Genomic DNA, 25389 nt, shown 5'->3' on the forward strand with positions numbered 1-25389 from the left:
TCTTTTGGACTTGAAATGTTACTGCTTTTTCTCCCCACAAATGATTGGAGATAAAATGATTTTGCGAATGCTGACCTGGACTATGTACAGTGCTAGGTAAAAACAAGACTGCAGATGCTGGAAACCAGATTTCTGGATAAGTGGTGCAGGAAGAGCACAGCAGTTCAGGCAGCATCCGAGGAGCTTCAAAATCGACGTTTCAGGCAAAAGCCCTTCATCAGGAATGTATAGTGCTAACCAACCCCTAAATTCACAATAAATTTGCAGTGTCAGTTAGTCACACCTTAGCAAATCAAGTCTGAAAAAAAACTGAATTTCTCTCGCACTTTGTTCTTATTTCATACACATGCTACTCTGAAGTGGTAATCATGGTCACAGAATGTGTCAGATTTCAGTGTGGACATCCTTAATGAATTATGTAGATTCTGAACACTGCTCTCTCCCAAAATTCAGGTTGGAAAATTGTTCTTTGGACACTGTAGATTTGGCTTCATGTTGAGAGCCCTTTTACTCCTGCTCTTCCTCCTTCCCCTTTGAGCTAGCACTACCCTCTCAGTTGTCCACTCATTCTCCAAGGTGTATTGTATTTGAGAAAGAACGCTTACTTCTGCATCCATATCTGGGAGAAGTTGATTACTATAGATGTCTTGAAGTCAGAATCAAACTATTCAACACCTGACATACTACTCTCTGTAGTCTTTAGCAATTTTGAAAAACTTTAGAAATCACCAAAGACTTGTACATTTGTTAACAATAACATAGAAATCATCCAGCAGCTAAACTGAAAGTATTTGATAATCCGTTCAATTTGGACTGGTTGCAAGCTCCTTCCTGCTGTTGTATGTGTAGTTATGAGAGATGTTAGCTGCAGCAGAATTCAGTTCCAAAACAGCAGGGCTAACATCCAAGCAGCATTTCACAACAATTTAAGTCATGATCTTCCTAATTGTACACCCATTGTAGGGGCTCACTGAATGCAAGTTAAATAATTCATCAATAATGTTTTTTATGTGATGCATAGCAGGAATGCAGTTTGGATGTCGAAGGGTACTGATATCACCCAATACATACAACTACAGATTTATATTTTTTGCCATATTGTGTTTTTTTTTAAATTAATTTGAGTGCTTATCAAATTCAGAGATAAATTTCTATACTTGTTGACCTTGGCTGTTCAATAATAAATAAATAAATATTCACAGGTGAAATGTGGCAATTGGATACAATGTAAAGTTTGCTCTACTTGCCTTAGCAATGTACCTCAGTTACTGCAAAGGAAGCATCCACTGTATCAGTTCCTTTTCAGACTTGTTTTGCTAAGGTGTGACTAACTGACACTGCAAATTTATAGTGAATTTAGGGGTTGGTTAGCACTGTACATAGTCCAGGTCAGCATTCGCAAAATCATTTTATCTCCAATCATTACAGTCAGTATATAGAGTACAGCTTCTTGTCTCATTATTCTGGAAGGATTTGAACCTGAGTCACAGAGGTAGAACACAGCATCTAAACCACAGTATTCGGTCTTCATGTATACTGATAATTAATAAAATATTCACACTGTGTTTAACATCAGGAGGGCAACTTTCACAATCTTGCAAACTGAAAATAACCTGTTCCAAGGATTTATTGAGTTGTTCTTTTCTTTGGAACATCTTCAATAAAAGAAATATGAACTAATAATTTATGAAATGAATCGTTCAAACTCATGTTACCAGTAGCACCTAGAATATGATATTTCAAAATATGTAACATGGACAGGTTATTGAAACACCGACAATGCAGTTAGCAAAGTAAATGTAAGGCATTGTTTCAGGTCTAGAAGCTGCCTAAGTGTAAAAACTGTACTTGCCACTTGAGTCATTGTGCATTTTCTAAAATAGAAGTAAAAATAGTCATAGAGTCATTGGAATGTACAGCGTGGAAACAGACCCTTCAGTCCAACCTGCCCATGCTGACCAGGTATCCCAACCCAATCTAGTACCTCCTGCCAACACCCGGCCCATATCCCTCCAAACCCTTCCTATTCATATACCCATCCAAATGCTTTTTAAATGTTGCAATTGTACCAGTCTCCACCACTTCCCCTGGCAGCTCATTCCATACACGTACCACTCTCTGTGTGAAAAAGTTGCCCCTTAGGTCTCTTTTATATCTTTCCCCTCTCACCCTAAACCTGTGCTCTCTGGTTCTGGACTCCCCGACCCCAGGGAAAAGACTTTGCCTATTTACCCTATCTATGCCCCTCATAATTTTGTAAACCTCTATAAGGTCACCCATACCAAATGCCTTCTTCACTATCCTATCTACCTGTGACTCCAACTTCAAGGAGCTATGAACCTGCACGCCAAGGTCTCTTTGTTCAGCAACACTCCCTTGGACCTTACCATTAAGTGTATAAGTCCTGCTAAGATTTGCTTTCCCAAAATGCAGCACCTCGTATTATTCTGAATTAAACTCTATCTGCCACTTCTCAGCCCATTGGCCCATCTGATCCAGATCCTGTTGTAATCTGAGGTAACCCTCTTCGCTGTCTACTCCACCTCCAATTTTGGTGTCATCTGCAAACTTGCTAACTATACCTCTTATGCTCACATCCAAATCATTTATGTAAATGACAAAAAGTAGAAGACCCAGCACCAATCCAAATAAGATGCCTAGTGGTATTATCATTGAACTTTTAATTCAGAGACCCAGGTAATGTTCTGGAAACCCAGGTTCGAACCCTGCCATGGCAGATGGTGGAATTTGAATTCAATAAATATCTGGAATCAAAGTTTGCAATGACCAGGAATCCATTGTTGGTGTTGATTGTTGGAAAAATGCATCTGGTTCGATGATGTCCCTTACGGAAGGAAACTACTGTCCTTACCTGGTCTGGCCTATATGTGACTCCAGACCCACAGCATTGTGGTTGACTCTTAACTGCCCTCTGGGATGGGTAATAAATGCTGGTTATCCAGCGACACCTTCATTCCATGGATGAGTAAAAAAGAAATAGTTTTCAAATATGGGATTGACAATATATATGTATATATTGCAAAACATAAACAAATCAAGTTGATGCTTTCATCTTCAGGAGAATAGCACATTTATCATCGTATCAGTTAAGAATATTTGAAAATTATCCACTAGCACTTACTGTTATAATATATTTATGAAAACTTTTATTGATAGCGTTGATATTTTCTAATAGATTTTACTCAGTCTGTTTTTCATGTTGCATTACTTTTTTAAAAAAAAGAACTTTTCTTTGTCGCAGTTTTCCAGTTTCTTCGCTTTCTGTTTTCCCCATGTTTAGCGTAATAAAGTTTTAACTTCTTTATTTTGCATAGTTTCTTACATTCTTATGTGGAACTTCTGTCTTTTAGGTGTTTGTATTGGTTTATATGAAACCAAATACTCTTTTGAGTACCTTCTATCATGTATCTGTAGATTTATCCATTACCAGTTCAACTCACTTTATTCAGTTAAAAATCACACAACACCAGGTTATAGCCCTTATGATTCTGCCCCACTAGCTACCTGACAAAGGAGCAGTACTCTGAAAGCTTGTGCTTCCAAATAAACCTGTTGGATTATAAGCCAGTGCTGTGTGATTTTTAACTTTGTCTTCCGCAGTCCAACATGGGCATCTCCTCATCAACATTTTATTGAGGGCTTTTGCCCGAAACGTCGATTTCGCTGCTCGTTGGATGCTGCCTGAATTGCTGTGCTCTTCCAGCACCACTGACCCAGAATCATTTTATTGAGGTTGTTTTCTTTGTCTTCTCAGAATTTCCTTTACTTAACTTTAATATGGACTCATAGAGTTATACAACATCTTAAATGTAGAGTCTTACTTCTCTCTCTCAAGGAGAAAGTGAGGACTGCAGATGCTGAAGAGTCAGAGTCAAAAAGGGTGGAGCTGAAAAAGCATAGCAGGTCAGGCAGCATCCGACGAGCAGAGAGTTGATGTTTCGACAAGCCTTTCATCAGGAATGTGGAGAAGGAAGGGGGCTAAGAGATAAATGCGGAGGATGGGAGTGGGGGTGGGGGTGGGGGTGGGGCTAGAGGCAAGGTAGGTGGGAAGGTGTTAGGTGGATGCAGTTAGGTGTTGATTCTGATAGGCCAGTGGGGAAGGTTGAGCAGATGGATAGGAAGGAAGATGAGCAGTGGTACAGGTCAAGAGGGTGGTGCCAAATGGAGGGTTGGATCTCGGATGAGGTAGGGGGAGGGGAAATTTGGAAACTAGTGATGTTGGTGTTGATGCCGTGTGGTTGAGGGGTCCCAAGGTGGAAGATGAGGTGTTCTTCCTGCAGTTGGTGGGTGGCTTTGATTTGGCAGTGGAGGAGGCCCAGGACTTGCACGTCCTTGGGGGACTGGGAGGGGGGTTGAGGTGGTTAACCACAGGCGGTGGGGTTGTTTAGCATCTGTGTCCCAGAGATGTTCCCTGAAATGCTCCACAAGTTGGCTTTCTGTCTCCCCGTTGTAGAAGAGACCACATTGAGAGCAACAAACACAATAAATTAGGTGGGTGGATGTGCAGGAAAATCTCTGCCAGATGTGGAAGGATCCTTTCGGGCCTTGAACGGAGGTGGGAGGGGGGGGGGAAGGTGTGGGTGCAGGTTTTGTAGCTCGTGCAGCAGTCAGGGAAGGTGCGGGAGTGGAGAGTGTGTTGGTGGTGGGTGTGGACCTAACGAGGGAGTCGCAGAAGAATCATCTCAATGGAATGCAGATGGGGTAGAAAGGAAAAGATACCTTTGGTGGTGGGGTCTGACTGGAGGTGGCAGAGGATAGTGTGCTATATCCGGAGATTAGTAGGGTGGAAGGTGAGGACAAGGGGGATTCTATCTTTGTTGTGGTTAGAGGGGTAGGAAGTGGAGGAGATGCACCGAAGGCATTGTTGATCATGTGGAACTAGAAATTGTGTTCCTTGAAATGGGAGACCATCTGGTACATCCTGGAGTGGAATTGCTTCTCTTGGGTGCAGATATGGCAGAGGCGGAGGAATTGGGAGTAAGGGATCGCTTTTTTATGGGGGTGGGGGATTGGGCTTAATACTAAACACAATTGGAATTTGGAATTCATGCCTGCAAGGGTGATAGAAGTAGAAACCCTCATGACATTTAAGAAGTATTTAAATGTGCTCTTGTGATGCCGAGGCATACAGGTTTACAGGCCAGAGTTGTTAGGTGCTTGTTTTTGACTAGGTCAGACTCAATGAATTGAAGTGCCAAAGAGTTTTTTTTTTCCATTTAGTAGATCTTTCTAACTGTTAGGCTATATTAATGTTGTAAATTGATAACTCCCTCTTTTGCTTTCAGAGTTGGTGTCAGACATAGCATGGGCTAATGTAATATCAAGCTTAATGAAGTTTCCCAAACAATGCAACCCGATTCCAAAACAAAACATTCCAGGATACTTCAGTGTTTCAATGGCAATTAATTTCCTGTTGTATTCTTTAAATTAATGTAATGATCTCATGATTGGCATTCAAATGTTATTCACCATAAGCTACAATGCAAATCACTTATATGGTTAATTTGTTGGTAACCCTCAATTTTTTTTAAAAAAAGTATATCAATATCTCAATCCAGATCCAAATGAGAAAGAGGCAAGTAATCCAATTCCAGAATTGCACCAATGACATTTTGAAACCAGTTTCCAGAATATAGGTCAGCTGAACCTGAAGTGATTTGTTTTCTGATTTTTTGTTTCCCTTTCTCATGGACCAATATTCTCTGACAACATGCCATTAAGCTGGCAAAAAGCACATGAAGGACAACAAAATGTAAAAGCGCTTCCTTATACCTCATGATGTGCTTTGGCTTTTCAACATACGGGGCGCATGGTGGCTCAGTGATTGGTACTACTGCCTCACAGTGCCACCTGGGTTCAATTCCCATCTTGGATGACTGTCTGTCTGTGTGGAGTTTGCACGTTCTCCCTGTGTCTGCATGGGTTTTCTCTGGGTGCTCCAGTTTCCTCCCACGATCCAAAGATGTGCAGGTCAGGTGAATTGGCTAAGCTAAATTGCCAAGTAAGGGTTAATATAGAGTAGGGGAATGGGTCAAGGTGGGTTACTCTTTGGAGGGTCGGTGTGGACTTGTTGGGCCAAAGGGCCTGCTTCCATACTGTAGGGAATCTAATCTAATCTATATCAGTTAGTTGACAACTTCAATATCATTAAAACTTGTGCATCAAGTGAATCTTAATCACTTGTCAAAACATAAAAAATGATCATTTTCCTTCACTGTTAGATCTACTCATTGAAATTTTCCTTCAATTGAACTTCTTTGAATGTTTGTAGTAACTTACATGCTGCATAATATTGTAAAGATGAGGTGAGGAGGAATGGAATTATTCTTCTTGTTCTCCCATGCCTTGCTTGACAATGGAAAGGATGTGAAAGTTTTCCTGCTCAGCTCTTATATTTCTCTTGAACTTTTGCTAATGTGTCTGTCTCAATCTGCACAAAGTAGGGCCTTATTCATGTAAAGAAACATCTTGACATTTTAGTTACTCCCTGTGAGATCAACATTTCCTCAGACGTTCTCCTCGATTTCCTGTCCTAAAACTGATGGAAACTCTGGTGGATGGTTTAACTGACGTTTCTGCCAATTATGTCCCAAAGCTGCAGTGATCAATATTTCTACCAATTTGTAGAATGTGTGTGCTTTTATCTGAGTGTTGTGCCTGATCAGAACACTTTTAGACCTGTAACCAAGAAGGTCAATGGAGAACAACTTTAAAAATTAGAAATTATGCACCAACTCTGATAATCTATACGTAACTATTTGTGAGCTGAAAATTATTTTTTTTTTCCTGAGGTCGAAGAATGAGAAATATTTTGAGTAGTATTGGAAGCAATTCATACTTACATAATTGAGACAGCAATTGCAAAGCTGCACAGTTCTATATGCTACTCATATTTTTAACTGCACTCATTGTGATAAAGAAGCATCTTCCACCCTAATTATATCATAGATAAGTTATTAGATAATTAAATATAATAACCAGATTTTGTTTGTGGTCAATGGAGAAAAGCTGTTGGTGCCTGAAGTACAAAAGTCACTCAGTGACATATCAGGAGACCAAAAGTTTGATGAGTTTTTGTCCTTTATATATAATAGAACTTTCAAAACAAATAGAAATGAGAGCTGAGTCAATTTCTAAAACTGGACAAAATTAACACAAAATTATAATGAAAACAAAACTTTAAAAATACATACTTCCTTTTGAATGACAGAATTTAGTTCACACATTAGAAACAAATCTTATAACCTTTATTATAAATTGTTGTCATAGAGTCATGAAGTTGTACAGCCCATTCTCTTTCAACGGTGTGTGGGCCTTCTCATAATTCTTGTTATTATATTTACATTCTATTCTGGGTTTGTCCATATAATCTATTGCAAGTATGAAAAAGACAATAGAAGTGAGCTTTTCAAGCTATGTGTATTTGCCAGAATACAAATTACTTATCTGAAAATACAATATGATTATTTGTAAGCAATTTAGATGTTGGATACTTCCACACAGGTTTTAAAAGGACAATAGAGGCAGTGGCTTTAATTCTTCTCAAAATGTGCTCAGTTAATAATTGTTAAAACTGATGAGCTAACCAATGTTAATGTAGATATAGAGAGAATGTGAAAGTTTCCATTTAGATTTGCACACTTATAATGTCCCCATGCAGTTTGCACAAACAATATATATCTTTGCAGTTAGCTATGGCATAATAAAATGACTGAATTTCCATGGATCTGGAAGAATGCTTAAAGGCCAAAATTAGACAGAAGCTGGGTTTGGACAGAACAAAACTATTTGAGAAATAATTGCATATTCTTCAGGGTATTTCTGAAGAGGAGTCATCCTTGATTTGAAATGTCCAGTTAATTTGTCTCTCCACGCATACTGCCAGACCTGCTGAGTTACTCCAACATTATTTGTGTTTATTTCAGGTTTCCGGCATCTGCCATATTTTGATTTTCTTCAAATACCTTTTTTAAAAAGCATCTGCCATTATAGTAATTCACCAGGTACGAAAAATACAGACTCGAAGGGCAGAATGGCCTACTCCTGCATCTATTGCCTATTGTCTATTGAATAATTATTTGCTGCGAATGAGTATTGCCTTCCGTGCTGTAGTTTTAACTATCTTTCACTTATTAATGGTTAATTATTAATAAAACAGTGGAAGTTCTTTTTTAAAAGGTCAGGCAAAAATGTTTTATTCTAAAAAAATTTAAATGTAGTGTCTGCCTGCAAATAGATTTAAAGCAAGATAAGATGGAATAATGCCTTTAGGCTACTCCATTACAACAGTCACAAAGGAAATGAATATGACATTTATTCCATGCTGGGGCCACGTGTAAAAGTGTTATACAAATCAGAATCATGAAAGTCAAGTCAACAAAATCAAGTGCATAGTATTAGCCAAAAAATATTTATGACAGCTTTGTTAATGCAGAAGTAATAAGAGGAGTAAGCCAGACTGTACCACCGATAAAGTTGATTGTGATATTCTATGAAGACAGTAATCTTGATTTCTAACTTTGTGCTGTACCAGTAGTGCCATGACACATGCGAAGAGCTAGCTAGGATTGATTATCATATTGGATTACAGTGAAAGGCATGGTCAAGGGGTGCAAATTATAACTACAAATTTGCAACAGTCTTGTGCTTGAGATGCAAAGCTATCTGGAATAAACTGAAGTTGAGTGAAACCTTCTTCGCTTTGGATTCTTACAACTTGAAAATGTAGAAGCCTTCATCTAGAAACATAAACAGTCACAATCTATTCGGGAAAGCATGCTGACACTTGAGATCCTCGACTCCTGGGATCATCACAAAGTTAAAGAGAGCTAATCACATTACTTAAAGTTCCCAATTTTTCTACCAGATGAATTGAGCTTAACAGAAAACACTGACCAGGTCTCTACATTTAAAACAAAAGCAAACTCTACAATATATTACAAATAAAACAGTTCTAATCACAGTCAGATACTTTCAGTTCTTTCTTGCAGAGACAGGGTAGTTAGATTAGATTACGTACAGTGTGGAAACAGGCCCTTCGGCCCAACAAGTCCACACCGACCCGCCGAAGCGCAACCCACCCATACCCCTACATTTACCCCTTACCTAACACTACAGGCAATTTAGTATGGCCAATTCACCTGACCTGCACTTCTTTGTGACTGTGGGAGGAAACTGGAGCACCCGGAGGAAACCCACGCAGACACGGGGAGAATGTGCAAACTCCACACAGTCAGTCGCCGGAGGCGGGAATTGAACCCGGATCTCTGGCGTTGTGAGGCAGCAGTGCTAACCACTGTGCCACCGTGCCGCCCACAGTGTACTCATTGTTCAGTCTCTCAGTCACTGGTTAGAGGTGGAAGCTCATAGACAAATGGTGAGTGAGAAGAGGTCATGATCTTTCATTTCTTTGTTATTTCTTTGCAAGGAAAGAGAGATGCTGACTTTTTTCTGTTGTGGTGGCTTTTTGCCCCAGTATTGTTCTCAAACAGGCTGTTCACCTGCCTCAGAGCCAAGCAGAGAATTGCTGTCATATTGAGCATTCTTGGCCCACAGAACTGGTCATGATTGAAAAACACAGTGTGGATAGGACATCAGCAACTTCTCGATTGACCAAAGCAAGTGTCAATACAACTCACATAAAGTTTCTGTAACTTGTTTTAAAACTGCAACATTTCTTTCCAAAGCTTCCCTGTTTTAAAGCATATCCTTTTCTTACTTTGATCTGCAATCCAAAAATATGAAATAAGAGATTGATATTTACGTGTCAAGATCTAGATCGAGGCATCAGAAGTAAAATGAAAGAATTCTAATACTCAACATATGCAATCCTCAACATGCATTTTTCCAGTCCGAGATAAAAGCAGGAAATACAACACACTTTCAAAAATATATTTCACTAACACTTTCTTCTTGTGCAAGACAAAAGGAAATCGACACGGATAGAAAGAGGACATAAGGACTAATAGAACCTACACAGCTTCTATTATAATAATTAAGAACAGCAAGCCTTCCCACATTTAAATCATTTTTTTAAACCAAAGAACTGTGGATACTGGAAATCAGGAATGAAAACAGAAATTGCTGGAAAGATTCAACAGATCTGGCAGCATCTGTGGAGAGAAGCCAAAATTAACATTTTGAGTCCAGTGATCCTTCTTTAAAATGAAGTTTTTTTTTCTTAGTTGTTCAATACAACATACTTGATATGTATGACTTCTTCAATTTGAAATATCATGCCAGAGCAAAGTTGTATTTGGATTTCCTGAAAGCATTCAACAAGGTACCTCACAAAATGTTAAATCATAAGATGGAATATTGGCATGGTGACGGAATTGGATAATGGGCAGGTAACAACAAAAGGGTTCTTTTTCAGGTTGATGACTTGTGACCAGTGGGGTTTCACAGAGATCAGTGTTGGGACTGCAACTGTTTACATAACTGTTACCTATGTATATGCAGGAAGGGGATGTATAGTAGGCAAATATTCAGACAAGGTAAAATATGTGAAAATGCAATTTGCAAGATGGACACAAACAGTTTACAGAGCAATAATGACAGGATAAGTCATGGACAAAAGTTGACAAATGGAGTAAAATGTGGGAAAATGTGAAGCTGTTCATTTTGGAATAGAGAACAAAAGAACAGAGTTTCATTAAAATTGAGAAAAGCTGTAGAAAGCTACAACACAAAGGAAATTGGGAGTGCTTGTGTATGAAACACAATAGGAGAAAGTGAGGTCTGCAGATGCTGGAGATCAGAGCTGAAAATGTGTTGCTGGAAAAGCGCAGCAGGTCAGGCAGCATCCAAGGAACAGGAGAATGAACATTTGGGGCATAAGCCCTTCTTCAGGAATCACAATAAGCTGGCATACAAGTACAGCAGGTAATCAGGAAAGCTAATGGAATGTTGACCCTGATTTCTAGGGGGTTGGAGTATAAGAGTAGGCAAGTCTTACTGCCACTGTACAAGATACTGGTGAGACCACATCTGGCCTATTATGAGAAGTTTTGGTTCCCTTACATAAGGAAGAGTATTATTTCACTGGAGGCAGTTCAGAGAAGGTTCACACGGATGTTCACTATCAACCTTTTCCTCACTCCCATCAGTTCTGAATAGGGGTCACTGAACCTGAAACATGAACTTTGCTTTCTCTCCACAGAGACTGCCAGACCTGCTGAGTTTTTCCGGAAATTTTTGTTTGTGTTTCTGATTTCCAGCATCTGCAGATCTTTTTTCACTTGGATGATCCCTAGTAAGGAAGGATTGTCTGATGAGCAAAGGCTAAACAGGTTGGGTCTCTACTCAAAGGAGTTGAAAAGAATGAGAGGTGATCTCATTGAAATAGATAGAATTCTTAATGGGCTTGTCAGGGTAACTGCTGAGAAGATGTTTTCCCTGGGGGATGAGTCTAAAACCAAAGGGTATGGACTCAGAATAAAGGAGTGCTAATTTAAGACTGAGATGAAGAGAAATTTCTTCTCCAAGACAGTTGTGAGTCTTTGGAATCCTTGCCACAGGGAGCTGTGGAGGCAGAGTCCTGTGTAGATTTAAGGCTGACAGATAGATTCTTTATCCATAGAGGAACCAAGGGTTACAGGCAAAGGGCAGGAAAGTTGATGTGAGGAGTGTTAGATCAGTTGTGAGTCAATTGAATGGTGGAGCTGATTGGAGTGGCTAAACATCTTACTGCTTTCCGATTTCTTACAGTCTTAACAAAAAAAGCTAACCTTTGTTAAGAACATAGAATAAAATAAATGAGATGTGGTATGGGCCATTTGACCCCTTGAGCCTGCTGCATTATTTAATAAGATCATGGCTGATCTGATTACTACCTCAACATAATTTTCTCTGCTTTTCCTTGAACCCCTTGATCTAAAATTTGACTAACTCAGCCTTGACCATGCACAATGTCCAGCATCCATTTTTCTCTGAGAGATTTCCAATTTCTACCTTAAAAAGGAGATCCCTTATTCTGAATCTAGTTCTAGCTTCCCTTTTGTCACAAACATGATCTCAAAGTGTATTCTGTGAAGCCCTTGCCACTTCCAGATTGGTAAACAGCCGTCATTGGGCATTAAACTGTAATGTTTTAAAATTCACTGATCCTGTACTTTCTGCTATGATCATTCCTTGAAAATAGTTGATTGGATAATTGCAAGGTTCATCTGAATTAGACACCTGCTTGGAGGGGTGTGTATGCATGCTGTTTTTTCAAGTTCACTGGGACATGCTTGCTTCTCATGGAAATAAATTATCACAACAGATTTAAAATCCATTAGTAAGTAGAAATTCATCTTACCAACAACTAGAGTGTGGGGAATTAATTTGATTTAATGAATAGATTTGTTTTAAAGAGGATATTGAAGAGATCACTAAATAAAGATTTATAAATTAATAAGCATTACTTTCTCCAGCAATTTTCAAAGCTAAGAATCATGATTATTTCAGTAATTCTGCAACACATATAAAATAATTTGAGATCAAGCAAAAATAAATAAGTGAAAAACATTTCTATTAATTAACTTGCAGTCTCTTGGCTTCTTTGATTGACTTCTAATTGCTCTGATTGAAAACATTGACAGTAAGATTTTGACACTCATCTGCCAGTCAAGTAGAGAGACCTCAGAGAGTATTGTAATATTCTGTATTTTGTTCATACAAAGATAGATAAATATAGATTTTTTTTTAAACTGTGGAATCAGGTCATTTGGCTCAACAAGTCCACACCAATCCTCTGAAGAGCATCCCACCCAGGCCCATCCCCTGACCTTATCCCTGTCACTTTGCATTCCCATGGCTAACAGACCTAACCTACACATCCCTGGACACAATGGGGTAAATTAGCATGGCCAATCGACCTAACCTGCACATCTTGGACTGTGGATGGAATGCAGATATGGGAAGAATGTGCAAACTCCACAAAGACAATTGTCTGAGGATGGAATCAAACTCAGGGCCCTAGCACTGCAAGACAGCAGCACTATCTACTGAACCATCATGCCACCCCAAACATGTTAAATACTTTTGTCATTGGTGTTCAAAATATGCAACAGAATCTCTGAATGGAAAAGTTTCATAGTTTTCATCTGTGAGATAACATTGAAAGCATCTTTATAAAATCATTCATTTACGTTCAATATTATCACTTGTAGTACATTCTCCTTTGTAAGGTAACAGACCCATAGGTTCTTACTTTGTTAGACTGGGTTGTTCATTTAATATTCACCATAGCGCAATATTCATTCTGAAACTCATCTTTTGAGAAAACACCACACTTCATCTGTTTCGATTCAAACAAAAGTCTTTTAAATTCCTTGTACATTCAATTTCCATTAAGAAAATGTCCAACTCCAAATACAAAACGGGAACTTTGTCATCTGGAGAGAAAAATACTTTTCATTTCCTTCAGAGTAATTCTCCTTTGCATCTTATGCATTTGCTGTCTGATCTTCCTTCCACTTGATGAGGATCACACTGGAAGGGCATTTTACTCGACTGAGAATTTGAACGTACTCTTGAGCCCAATTAAAATGAAAGATGCACAACCCAGGTGCATAAGTATACACTTAGAAATGCATTATTAGCAGCAGCCAAGAAGTTATCAGCAAGTTGAATGCTTCCTGGGTCTTAAAAACAGCTGTATCGTTTAAGAGCTAGGTAAGGTAAAACCATATGAGACAGCCAGAAGGATTTTGCTTTATCACACGTCTTGGATCTACATTATTATCCAGATACTTTCTTATGAATAATGCCAAATTTTAAATTAATATATGTAGCTGGAAGCTACAATTTGCATGTTGGCACTCTTAACATTTTTTAAAGTCTCCATTCCTTCTAAATGCATTTTGTTGCTCTCATGCTGAGTTGGCGGAAGCTCCCAAACAGTGGCTGTTGCTGACAAGTTGAGCATTTATTACTCATATACTGCTTTGAGAACTTACTTCACTGATGTCTAGAGAGAATTTACCTTAAAGTTGCACTTCTTAGAACTTCACCCTTACAAAGAATCTTATGTACAAAATAAAATTGAACCCTGTTGCTCCTATTAATCTCATTATGCTTTAACTGTCAGGAAAACTGGATTAGTCGTAAAAGTACTGCCTTTATCTTTAACCAATTTAAAAATAAACAAACTTATAAGTAGGCATACATTAAGGCATTTAGCTGTATTAAAAGTAAACATTTTTATCAGGCATTATTTTCTGGAAAAAATGCAACTGCCTCATACATTTCAATATCAATGACAGATTGGAGAGTGAGAAATTAATTCTGATGCATATTGGAAACTTCTGCACTCTGATTATATAAAAGGGTAGGATTAGTACAAATTGCAAACAACTTATCGTCAAGGAGAAATGTGTGAAGGTTTAATTAAGATAACAAATGGAACAAATCACAATATTTTATGAATGTGAAATATTTTGTTTCTTTGAAAAATATTTTGGAGAACTCACATGTCAGTAAAAGCAAAACATTTATGTACCCAAGGACATGAAATCATAAATCATAGACTTGTTCCTCACCAACCTGAGTGCCACAGATGCATTGGTCCATGATAGCATCATTAGGGGTGACCACTATACAGTCCTTGTAGAGATGAATTCCCATCTTCACATTGAGGTATCCTTTATTGTGTTGTGTGGCACCAACACCATGCCAAATGTGATAAATTTTCATCCAATCTACGACACAAGACTGGACATCTATGAAGAGCTGTGAGCAATCAGCAGCAGCAAAATTCCACTCAAATGTATCATCATTGCTCAACATTACCCCCAATCTGCGACGATCATCAAGTCAAGGGATCAACATGAGTTTAATGAAGAATGTAGGAGGGCTTACCAGGGGCACTACTGGGAAAACCTAAAGTGAGCTGTCAACCCGATGAAGTTATAAAACAGAATGACTTGCATGCCAAACAGAACAAGTAGCAAGTGACAGAGTGAAGTGATTGCACCATCAATGGATCAGATCTAAAGTCTACCTTCCTGCCTCCTCTAGTCATGAAAGTTGGTGGACAATTAAAAAACTCACCAAAGGAGGCAGCTCTGCAAATATCCCCATCTCATTGATGGAAGAGCCTAGCACATCAGAACAATAGATAAGACTGAAGCATTTGCAAGAATCTTACACCAGAAATGCCAAGTGGAAGATCTATCTTGACCTCATCCAGAGATGCCCAATATCACTGGTGCCCATTTTCAGACAAGTGGATTCACTCCTCATGATATAAAGAAATAGTTATAGGCATTAGTTATTGTGAAAGCTATGGGCCCACTCAATAGTCTGGTGATAATACTGAAGACCTGCCTTGTCTCGAATTTATTTTCTGCTGTGCAAATCTTCATCATTTATTCATGGCAGTGATTTATACATGCAGATGTCAATACATCAACAAATTAAATGGTATGTGCAGGACCTCCCAGGAGCTGAGCAGCCTCACATTCATACAGTGTAGAGGGAATGTTGCTGAAGACATGGGATGTAGGCTTGCCATGCCCCTAGTCAAGCTGTTCCAGTACATCTATAACACGTGCATCTTCCCAACAATGTGGAAAATTGCCCAGGTATGTCTGAAACACAAAAAGGAACCCAACCATTCACCGCCCCCGTTAGTCTTCTCTTACTCATCAGTAAACTGATGGAAGGTGTCATCAACAGTGCTATTGAGTAGCATCTGCTCAGCAATAACATACTTGGTGACATCTAGTTTAGCTTTTGCCAAAGCCCACTCATTTTCTTACCTCATTACAGCCTTAGGTCAAAAGTGAACAAAAGAGCAGAATTTCAGAGGTGAGGTGAGAGTGACTGCCATTGACATAAAGGCTGTGTTTCATTGAGTGTGGCAAAAAAGGAGCCCTGGCAAAACTGGAGTCAAGGGGAAAACTGTCCACTGGCTGGAATCATATCTGACACATAGGAAGATGGTTGTGGTGATGGGATCAATCATCTCAGCTCCAGGACATCTCTGCAGGAGTGTTCTTGGCCTAACCATTTTCAGCTGCTTCATCAAAGACCTTTCCTCTATCACAAGGTCAGAGGTACGGATGTTTGCCAGTGATTGCACAATATTCAAAATCATTCACAATTCCTCAGATACCGAAGCAGTCCAAACCCAAATGCAGCAAGATCTGGACAATTCCCAGGACTGGTCTGCAAAGTGACAAATAATATTCATGCCACATAAATGCCAGGCAATAGCCATCTCAAGTAGAATAACATTCAATGGCATTACCATCACTAACACAAAGCATTACCATTCCTGATTATCAGCATCCTGAGCATCACCACTGACCAGAAAGTGAACTGAAATAGCCATATAAATATTATGGCTACAAGAGCAGGTCAGAGGCTAGGAATGCTACAATGTGTAACTCACCTCCTGACTCTCTAAAGCCTGTCTTCATCTACAAAGCACAAGCCAAGAACGTAATTGAAGACTTCCCACTTGTCTTCAATAACACCCAAGAAGCTGACAACATCCAAAATAAAAGTCTTTTTTTATTGGCATCACAGCAGAAAATATTCACTCAGTCCACCACTGATGCTGAGTAGCAACATTTTACATCATCTCCAAGATTCACTGCAGAAATTTACTCAGGTGGCCTTAAACAGCACATCCAAACCTCTAGGTATTACAAGCAAGAAACAAGGCAGCATACATGTGTTTGCAACTTCCTCTTTAAACAATTCACCATCCAAGTTTGGAAATTTATCTCTGTCCCTTCAGTTTTTCTGGGTCAATGTTCTGGATCTCTTTTCCAAGCAACATTGTTTGAGTAACTACTCCAAATCACCTACAGCTGTTTATGAAGGCAGCTTAGCACCACCTTCACTGGGCAACTCAGGGCAAGGAATAAATGGTAGACCAGCCAACAATGCTCATATACCATGAATGAAGAAAGAAAAATATTATTCTTTATTTTATTCAAAGTTTCTTTTGATCTGTTCCTCGTGATTGACTATTTTACTTTGTATCAGCTGCTTGGTAAATTTCTTGCTACTTTACTTACTTTACACATTCACTACCTCTTCATTTATTATTGATTGCATATTGGAGTCTTTCCGATTGCTATTAATAATTACATTTGGTTCTGATGTTACATGATCATTCAGTTCTCATGCAATGTCGTGTTATAAGAAAATAGCCATGCCTTTTAAACTAATTGGACCAAAATCACATTGCAACTAATACGGGTAAGAAAAGTTTGTGTTCTACAAATAATAGTCTAAATTCTTCAATTGTGTTAAAGTCAATTCACGCTGAAGAAATATGCATTATAGCAGAACAAACTATAAACAGCACTAGTTTGGCACACTGACCTCTACACCACCGGAGCCAGACGTCAACTCGAAGACACCTCCTCCTACCGCCCCCTCGACCATGACCCCACCCCCCATCACCAAACCATTATCTCCCAGACCATACAGAATCTCATCAGCTCAGGAGATCTCCCACCCACAGCTTCCAACCTCATAGTCCAGGAACCCCACACCGCCTGATTCTACCTCCTTCTCAAGATCCACAAGCCTGACCACCCTGGCCAACCCATTGTCTCAGCCTGCTCCTGCCCCACTGATCTCATCTCCACCTACCTCGATACTCTCCTATCCCCCCGAGTCCAGGAACTCCCCACATACTCTCAAGACACCACCAACGCCCTCCATCTCGTCCAAGATTTCCGTTTCCCCGACCCCCAACGCCTCATCTTCACCATGGATATCCAATCCCTCGACACCTCCATCCGCCATGACCAAGGCCTCCAAGCCCTCCATTTCTTCCTCTCCCGACGTCCTCTGCAGTACCTTCCACCAACACTCTCATTCGTTTGGCTGAACTTGTCCTCACCCTTAACAATTTTTCCTTTGAATCCTCCCACTTCCTCCAGACCAAAGGGGTAGCCATGGGCACCCGTATGGGCCCCAGCTATGCCTGTCTCTTTGTTGGCTACGTAGAACAGTCCATCATCTGTCGTTACACCGGCACCACTCCCCACCTCTTCCTCCGCTACATTGATGACTGCATTGGTGCCTTGTGTTCCCGCGAGGAAGTTGAGCAATTCATCAACTTCACCAACACATTCCACCCCGACCTTAAATTCACCTGGACCATCTCTGACACCTCCCTCCCCTTCCTAGACCTCTCCATCTCCGTTAATGATGACTGACTTGACACTGACATTTTTTACAAACCCACCGACTCCCACAGCCACCTGGATTATACCTCTTCCCAACCTACCTCCTGCAAAAAATGTCATCCCATATTCCCAATTCCTCCGTCAGGAGGACCAGTTCCACCACAGAACACACCAGATGGCCTCCTTCTTCAGAGACCACAATTTCTCTTCCCAACCCACCGACTCCCACAGCCACCTGGATTATACCTCTTCCCAACCTACCTCCTGCAAAAATGTCATCCCATATTTCCAATTCCTCCGTCTCCACTGCATCTGCTCCCAGGAGGACCAGTTCCACCACAGAACACACCCAGATGGCCTCCTTCTTCAGAGACCACAATTTCTCTTCCCATGTGGTTAAAGATGCCCTCCAATGCATCTCATCCACATCGCGCCCCTCTGCCCTCAAACTCCACCCCTCCAACTGTAACAAGGACAGAACCCCCCTGGTGCTCACATTCTACCCTACCAACCTCCACATAAACCACATCATCCAACAACATTTCTGCCACCTCCAAACAGACCCCACAACCAGGAATATATTTCCCTCCACACCCCTTTCCACCTTCCGCAAAGAATGTTCCCTCCGTGACTACCTGGTCAGGTCCACGCTCCCCAACAACCCACCCTCCCTTCCTGGCACCTTTCCCTGCCACCACAGAAATTGCAAAACCTGCGCCCACACCTCCTCCCTCACCTCCGTCCAATGCCCCAAAGGAACCTTCCACATTCATCAAAGTTTCACCTACACATCCACTAATATCATTTATTGTATCCGTTGCTCCCGATGCAGTCTCCTCTACATTAGGGAGACTGGACGCCTCCTAGCAGAGCACTTTAGGGAACATCTCCGGGACACCCACACCAATCAGCCCCACTGCCCTGTGGCCCAACATTTCAACTCCCCCTCCCACTCTGCCGAGGAGATGCAGGCCCTGGGCCTCCTTCACTGCCATTCCTTCACCACCAGACGCCTGGAGGAAGAACGTCTCATCTTCCGCCTCGGAACACTTCAAACCCCAGGGCATCAATGTGGACTTCAACAGTTTCCTCATTTTCCCTTCCCCCCACCTCATCCCAGCTCCAACCTTCCAGCTCAGTACCGCCCTCATGACCTGTCCTACCTGCCTATCTTCCTTTCCACCTATCCACTCCACCGTCCTCTCTGACCTATCACCCTCATCCCCATCCCCATTCAACCATTGTACTCTTTGCTACCTTCCCTCACCCTCCTCTCTGACCTTTCACCTCCAGCCCCATCTCCATTCTCCTATTGTACTCTATGCTGCTTTCTCCCCACCCCCACCCCCTTCTCATTTATCTCTCCTCCCTGCAGGCTTCCTGCCTCTATTCCTGATGAAGGGCTTTGGCCCGAAACGTCGATTTTCCTGCTCCTCGGATACAGCCTGACCTGCTGTGCTTTTCTAGCACCACTCTAATGTAGACTCTGGTTTCCACCATCTGCAGTCCTTGTTTTTACCCTGTATAACTTGTATGTTTTTTTCCCCAGAAAGCAGTCATTGAATTTATTTAAGGCAGAGCTAGATAGACTTTTGACAGACAAAGATTTAAAGATTGCAGACTGAAAGGTGAGTGGAGACCAAAATCACACCAACCATGATCTAACTGATGGAAGAACAGATTTAAAGGGCCAAATGGCCATTCTTGCTCCTAAGTCAATGATCTGTCTTTGTAAATATCAGGAAATATGAGTGGTGTTTAGAAGATGTCTACTTTCTGAGTTAAATTGTATAATGAGAGGGAAAAAATCAAACTGTGGTAAGGCACTGCAGAGTGAGTATGGACCTTAAAAAAATTTGTTCCCAGGATACGCATACTTCTGATGAGACCAACATTGATTGCCCATCCCTAACTGCCCTCAAGAAGCTGGTCTTGAGCTGTTTTCTTGGACTTCAGTAAGACATTTGATCAGGTCTGACAGGGAAGGTTGATTCAAAGGATAACAGGTAGACAATTTGGTGAAAAGGGCACACAGGATACTTGCCTTCATTAGTCAGGCCACAGAACATAGGAGCAAGGAGGTCATTTTACAATTTTATACATCATTCATTAGACCACAGATGGAAAACTGTGTCCAGTCCTGGCCGTCACATTTCTGGCAGGATGAGATTGCACTGGAAAGGGTGCAGAGGAAATTCACTAACATGTTTTTCACACAAAGGATGATGAGTGCACGCAATAGCAGAATTCAAGAAGCACCTAGATGAACACATGAATAGGAAGGGAATAGAGGGATACAGATCCTGTCAGTGAAGTGAAAAATCACACAACACCAGATTATAGTCCAACAGGTTTAATTGGAAGCACACTAGCTTTCGGAGCTTCGCTCCTTCATCAGGTGGTGACTACCACCTGATGAAGGAGCAACACTCTGAAAGCTAGTGCACTTCCAATTAAACCTGTTGGACTATAATAACCTGATGTGTGATTTTTAACTTTGTACACCCCAGTCCAACACCATCTCCAAATCCTGTCAGTGAAGACAGTTTTAGTATAAAAGGCAACATGTGTCAGTGCAGGGTTGGAGGGCTGAAGTGCCTGTTCCTGTGCTATATTGTTCTTTCTTCTTTGATGGTGCCTGAGATGAAAAGTCTAAGTTATAAGGAGATACTGGATAGATTGAGTCTGTTTTGCTTAAAGCAGAAGAAGCTGGGGGGTGGGCGTCGGGCTGAGCTTGGAGGGGAGTGTAGTAGGTAGGATCTCATTGAGGTACACAAAGTTACGAGAGGCACGCACCACACCCTGAGATTCCCTTTGCCGTGACTGAGGTGTCTAAAACTAGAGAGCATATGTTTCAGGTGAGGAGCAATGGTTAAGAGGAGATCTACACAAAAAAAACCATCACCACAGGGTAGTAGATAGGTGGAATATGCTGCCTGAGGTGGTGGTTTAGGCAGGTACTTTCATAACATTTAAGAAGCATCTGGGTGAGTACTGAAAATGCCTGGGCAGAGGTGGCAGAGTGCAGGATGTTTGTTGGTTAGTGTAGGCATGGTGGACTGGAGGGCCTGTTTCAATTTTTTTTAACTCGATAGGTTGTTCTCATTGAACAGATTTTCATTATTACTTTACCTTTCCCAAATTGTAACAAGCTCTACTAAAAAAAAACAAAGGGAACGTGACAATAAAGGCCACTAGGATCACTGAGTCCACTAGGTTCCATCACCTGAAGTTTAAAAATTATGCATCTGGTACCATTTGCACTACTTTCAATGCAGCAGTTTGGAAAATAAAAGGTTTGTTCCTGGAAAAAATGAAAACTAATCTTAAGACAAATATGGGCAAGGGAATAATGGTTATCCAGACATCACAGGTAGTTGTTCCATGTCCATTGGTTTTAAATGGGTAGTTAACACAGCACAGATGATCAATCCCCCGAAATTGGGTATATTGACAAATGTTGACAAGGCAGTTCTTGTTGGGAGGCAGTATTTACAGGGCAGCTGCCTCATTCAGATGGAGGATGGAGGAGGGAGATCCAAGAAGGAGTTCCCTCACAGGTTCGCTGGACAACAAGATTTGACCTTTGCAACTTTAATGAGGGTTTGTGCGAACTGCCTGCTTGAACTCTTGTTAACCAGCAAACTGTCCTCAATTGTAACAGATCATATATTTTATTTGTTTAATTACAATCTGTTCTGCCGTATCACAGTAGTTGCATTCTCATGTGACTTCATGTTGTGGAAAATAACACAATAGAAATAATGGGGTCAATGGGAAAAATAGGGTTGGTGCAAACCACCATAAATATCAGTAAAAATTGAAACAAAAATAGCAGGTAGCTTAACACAAACAATCTCACAGTCTAAGTAAATGTTAAAGTCACATATTTTAATGTAATAATACAATAAATTTAACACGAGGAGATTTCTGAGTTTGCTGAGTTACAGTACTGTGTTAAGGCAGGGACTGAGGGTCACCATCAGCATCATCATTACTTTCAGTTGCAGCTGTGGGTGTAAAGGTTATGATGAAAGAAAACATTTAGTTGAGAAGTGGATGACTGTGGTTTGGGGGTTGGCTTAAAATTGGCATTTAGGTTTTGCCGCTTTGCCATCTTTCTTCTTTCATGAAGAAGCTGTTCATAGAGTGCCAGATAAGACCTAATGCCACAAACTGCTATCTTGTTGCATTCTATACCATAATCATTGTCTTCTTAGAGCTGCAACTGCTTCTCAACTTCCCTCAAAAGAGAAATGGAAACTTCTCATGGGTGCTACATTCTGGACTTTATCGTCTTCACCTTGAGCTTCAACTCCCCCCGCAGCAACAAGCTGTTGTAGATAGCTGTGGAGAGGTCTTCACAATGGGACACAAGCAGCTCCTCGACATCCTCAGTCTCCACTTTTCCAAATCCAACTTGTTTTGCAAGAGCGACACAATGTTCTTTGATTGCTGAAAACTTCCTCTGATGGTTCAACAACTTCAAAATAATGAAAAGAATCTGGGGGAATCTTATGCCAAGCTGCATGCAAGCCATCCTTACTGACATCACCACAGGCCTCCACAACGATGTCAAGAGCACTCTTAATGTTAAAGCTCTTTCAAAATTGAAGATAAGTGTCCTCATTATCACCCTCAGCAGCTGCAATAAACCTCTTGAATGTTCACCTTAAATAATAAGCTTTAAAAGCTGCTATTGCACCCTGGTCCATGGGTTGAATGAGAGAGGTTGTGTTAGAATGTAGAAATAACATTTCGATATTTTCAGAAAACTCACCAATAGTGGGAGGATGGCTTAGCGCATTGTCTAGAATGAGGTGAATCTTGAAATCTAAACTTTTTCTCCTGCAATAATTTCTAAAAATATCCTCAAAAATGTCAACAACAAGGTCAAAAAACATTTGGTCTGTCACCTAACCTCTTTTGTTTGACTTGAAGTAAACACCTAGAGTATTACCAAGAGTGATAATCTTTCAAGGATCACAGGTTGGCAGAGTGGTACACTAACACAGGCTTAAGTCCCCACTATCATTGGAACCCAATAACATAGTCATGCAATCTTTTGTGACCTTAATTCCTGGAGAGTGTACTTCATTCTTAGAAATGTAGGATCTGGATGGCATACGCTTCCAATATAAACCTGTCTTGTACAAACTGAAGATTTGATCTAAGGTGTAGCCTGTTCCTCAATCAATTTTGTCACCACGGGAGGAAATGACAGTGCACATTCCTCATCTACATTGGCAGCTTCACCACATAACTTCACATTTTGAAAAGTGCAGCAGTTCCTAAATCCAGCAAACCAGTCACTACTAGCACCGAAGGCAGACACATCTGCAGGATTTTCACTTTTTCCTTAGATCCTCATAAATTGATAAAAGCTTTCGGTTTTAAGGTGAGAAAGGTGGTCCCAGATTACTTTTTTGATTGATCTTCTATCCACACACTTAGAAGCTGCTCCAACTCATCAACTTCCTTTGTTTGTGATCTCACAGACTTCCCAACACTCAGACTTGTTCCAGCAATGCAGCTTGCTTTAATTCTTTCTGTATTATCTGTAATGGTCTGGAGCATAGGCTCCTTTATTGTTGTTGCACTAACCACAATACCACATGCTCTTTCATAATGCTCAAAATGCTTTGTAACATCTAGCCTCTGTTCATGTGTTACAGCTTTTCTTTTATGGCCACCACCCGCAATATTTTCACCTGGATGTTTCCTGTCGACATTCTTGCAACTTTGTCCTTCCATATTCATGGAAAACACAGTGAGATTTGCAAAAAACAGGATCAAAGATTACTGAGTACAGCACTATACCTTTCATGAAACACTTCACCATAAAGTGCATGTGATGTCGATGCACAGTCCAGTCCTCTGTGCACTGTGAAACATAGTGCCAAGGATGGAATCATGTAATAGCCAATGGGAATTCTCGTTTTAAAAAAAATCATTCCCCAATTCACCAATGATATTACAACCAAATGGCATTGACAAAATGCATATTATTGGAGAACAACCTGTAACTAATGTATCTTATCTAAGCAGCTGCCTCTTAAACTGTATACATGATCTGAAAATTTATTTTTGAATTGTTGACTGCCTATGTCAGGTAACTGTGGTTCTGAAACCTCAAAATCTAACATACTGCAGTCCTTACTCTGTAGGAATATTCAAGAAGCTGTTCAGAAAGGATTTCCAGGGTTTTGACTTAGCAACAGTGAAGGAACAATGATATAGTTCCACGTCAGGCTGATCTATAACTTGGGGGGGTCTTGCCGGTGGTGCCCTTCTCAGCCATAGCGGTTGTGTGTTTGGAAGGAGCTTTGGTGAGTTGCAGCAGTGCACATTGTAGATTCTGTACACTGCTGCCGATGTATGTCTATGTGGATGGTGTGAATGTTGAAGGCACTGGATTGAATATCACTAGATCAGTAGAAAGTGAGGACTGCAGATGCTGGACATCAGAGTCAAGAATGTGGTGCTGGAAAAGGACAGCCGGTCAGGCGCAGGAGAATTGATGTTTTGGGCATAAGTCCTGATGATGGGCTTATGCCTGAAATGTCGACTCTTTTGGTCCTCGAATACTGCCTGACCTGTTCTGCTTTTGCAGCACCATACTCTCAACTCTGGATTGGGTATCAGTCTGTTTAGGCCTGGATAATGTCCAGCTTCTTGAGTGTTGCAGGAACTGTATGCATCCAGGACATTTAGTTATATTCCGCTACCTTCCTGACCTGTGCTTTTCAGATGGTGAACTCAAACTGGGGACTCAGAATATTTGTTACTCACCTCAGAATTCCTAGCCTCTGATTTGTTGTTGTAGCCATTAATATGATGTATATCTAGTTCAGATTCTGGTCAATGGTAACCCTGGTAGATGTTGATAGTAAGACAATCAGTGATGGTAATGCGATTGACTGTCAATGGTTGATGACTATATTCTCTCTTGTTGGACATGGCCATTATTTGGAATGTCACTTGCCACTTATCAGCTCAAGTTAGACAAGCAGGAGGCTGGAAGAATACAGGAATCCAGGCAGCATCAGGAGTGGAGAATTTGAAGTTTCACGTGTAACCCTTCTTCAGGACTGGGAGTGGCTGTAAGGGGATAAAGGGGGTGAATCGGGCAGGGTGGTGAGGTGGGGGTAGGTGGAGGCAGGTAGAGGCTACTACCTGGTTGGTCGATGAGAGGGATGAATCCAGTAGTTGGCTGAGAGGAATGGAA

General features: G+C 40.8%; 1 protein-coding gene across 1 annotated transcript in view; it reads right to left on the reverse strand.

The window, feature by feature from the left end:
* Positions 1-25389, reverse strand: part of LOC122551725 (low-density lipoprotein receptor-related protein 1-like) — a 1892490-nt gene that overhangs the window by 1075633 nt on the left and 791468 nt on the right. The gene's annotated exons all lie outside the window — the stretch shown is intronic.

Source organism: Chiloscyllium plagiosum, chromosome 7, assembly GCF_004010195.1.
Source record: "Chiloscyllium plagiosum isolate BGI_BamShark_2017 chromosome 7, ASM401019v2, whole genome shotgun sequence".
Classification (NCBI taxonomy): Eukaryota; Metazoa; Chordata; class Chondrichthyes; order Orectolobiformes; family Hemiscylliidae; genus Chiloscyllium; species Chiloscyllium plagiosum.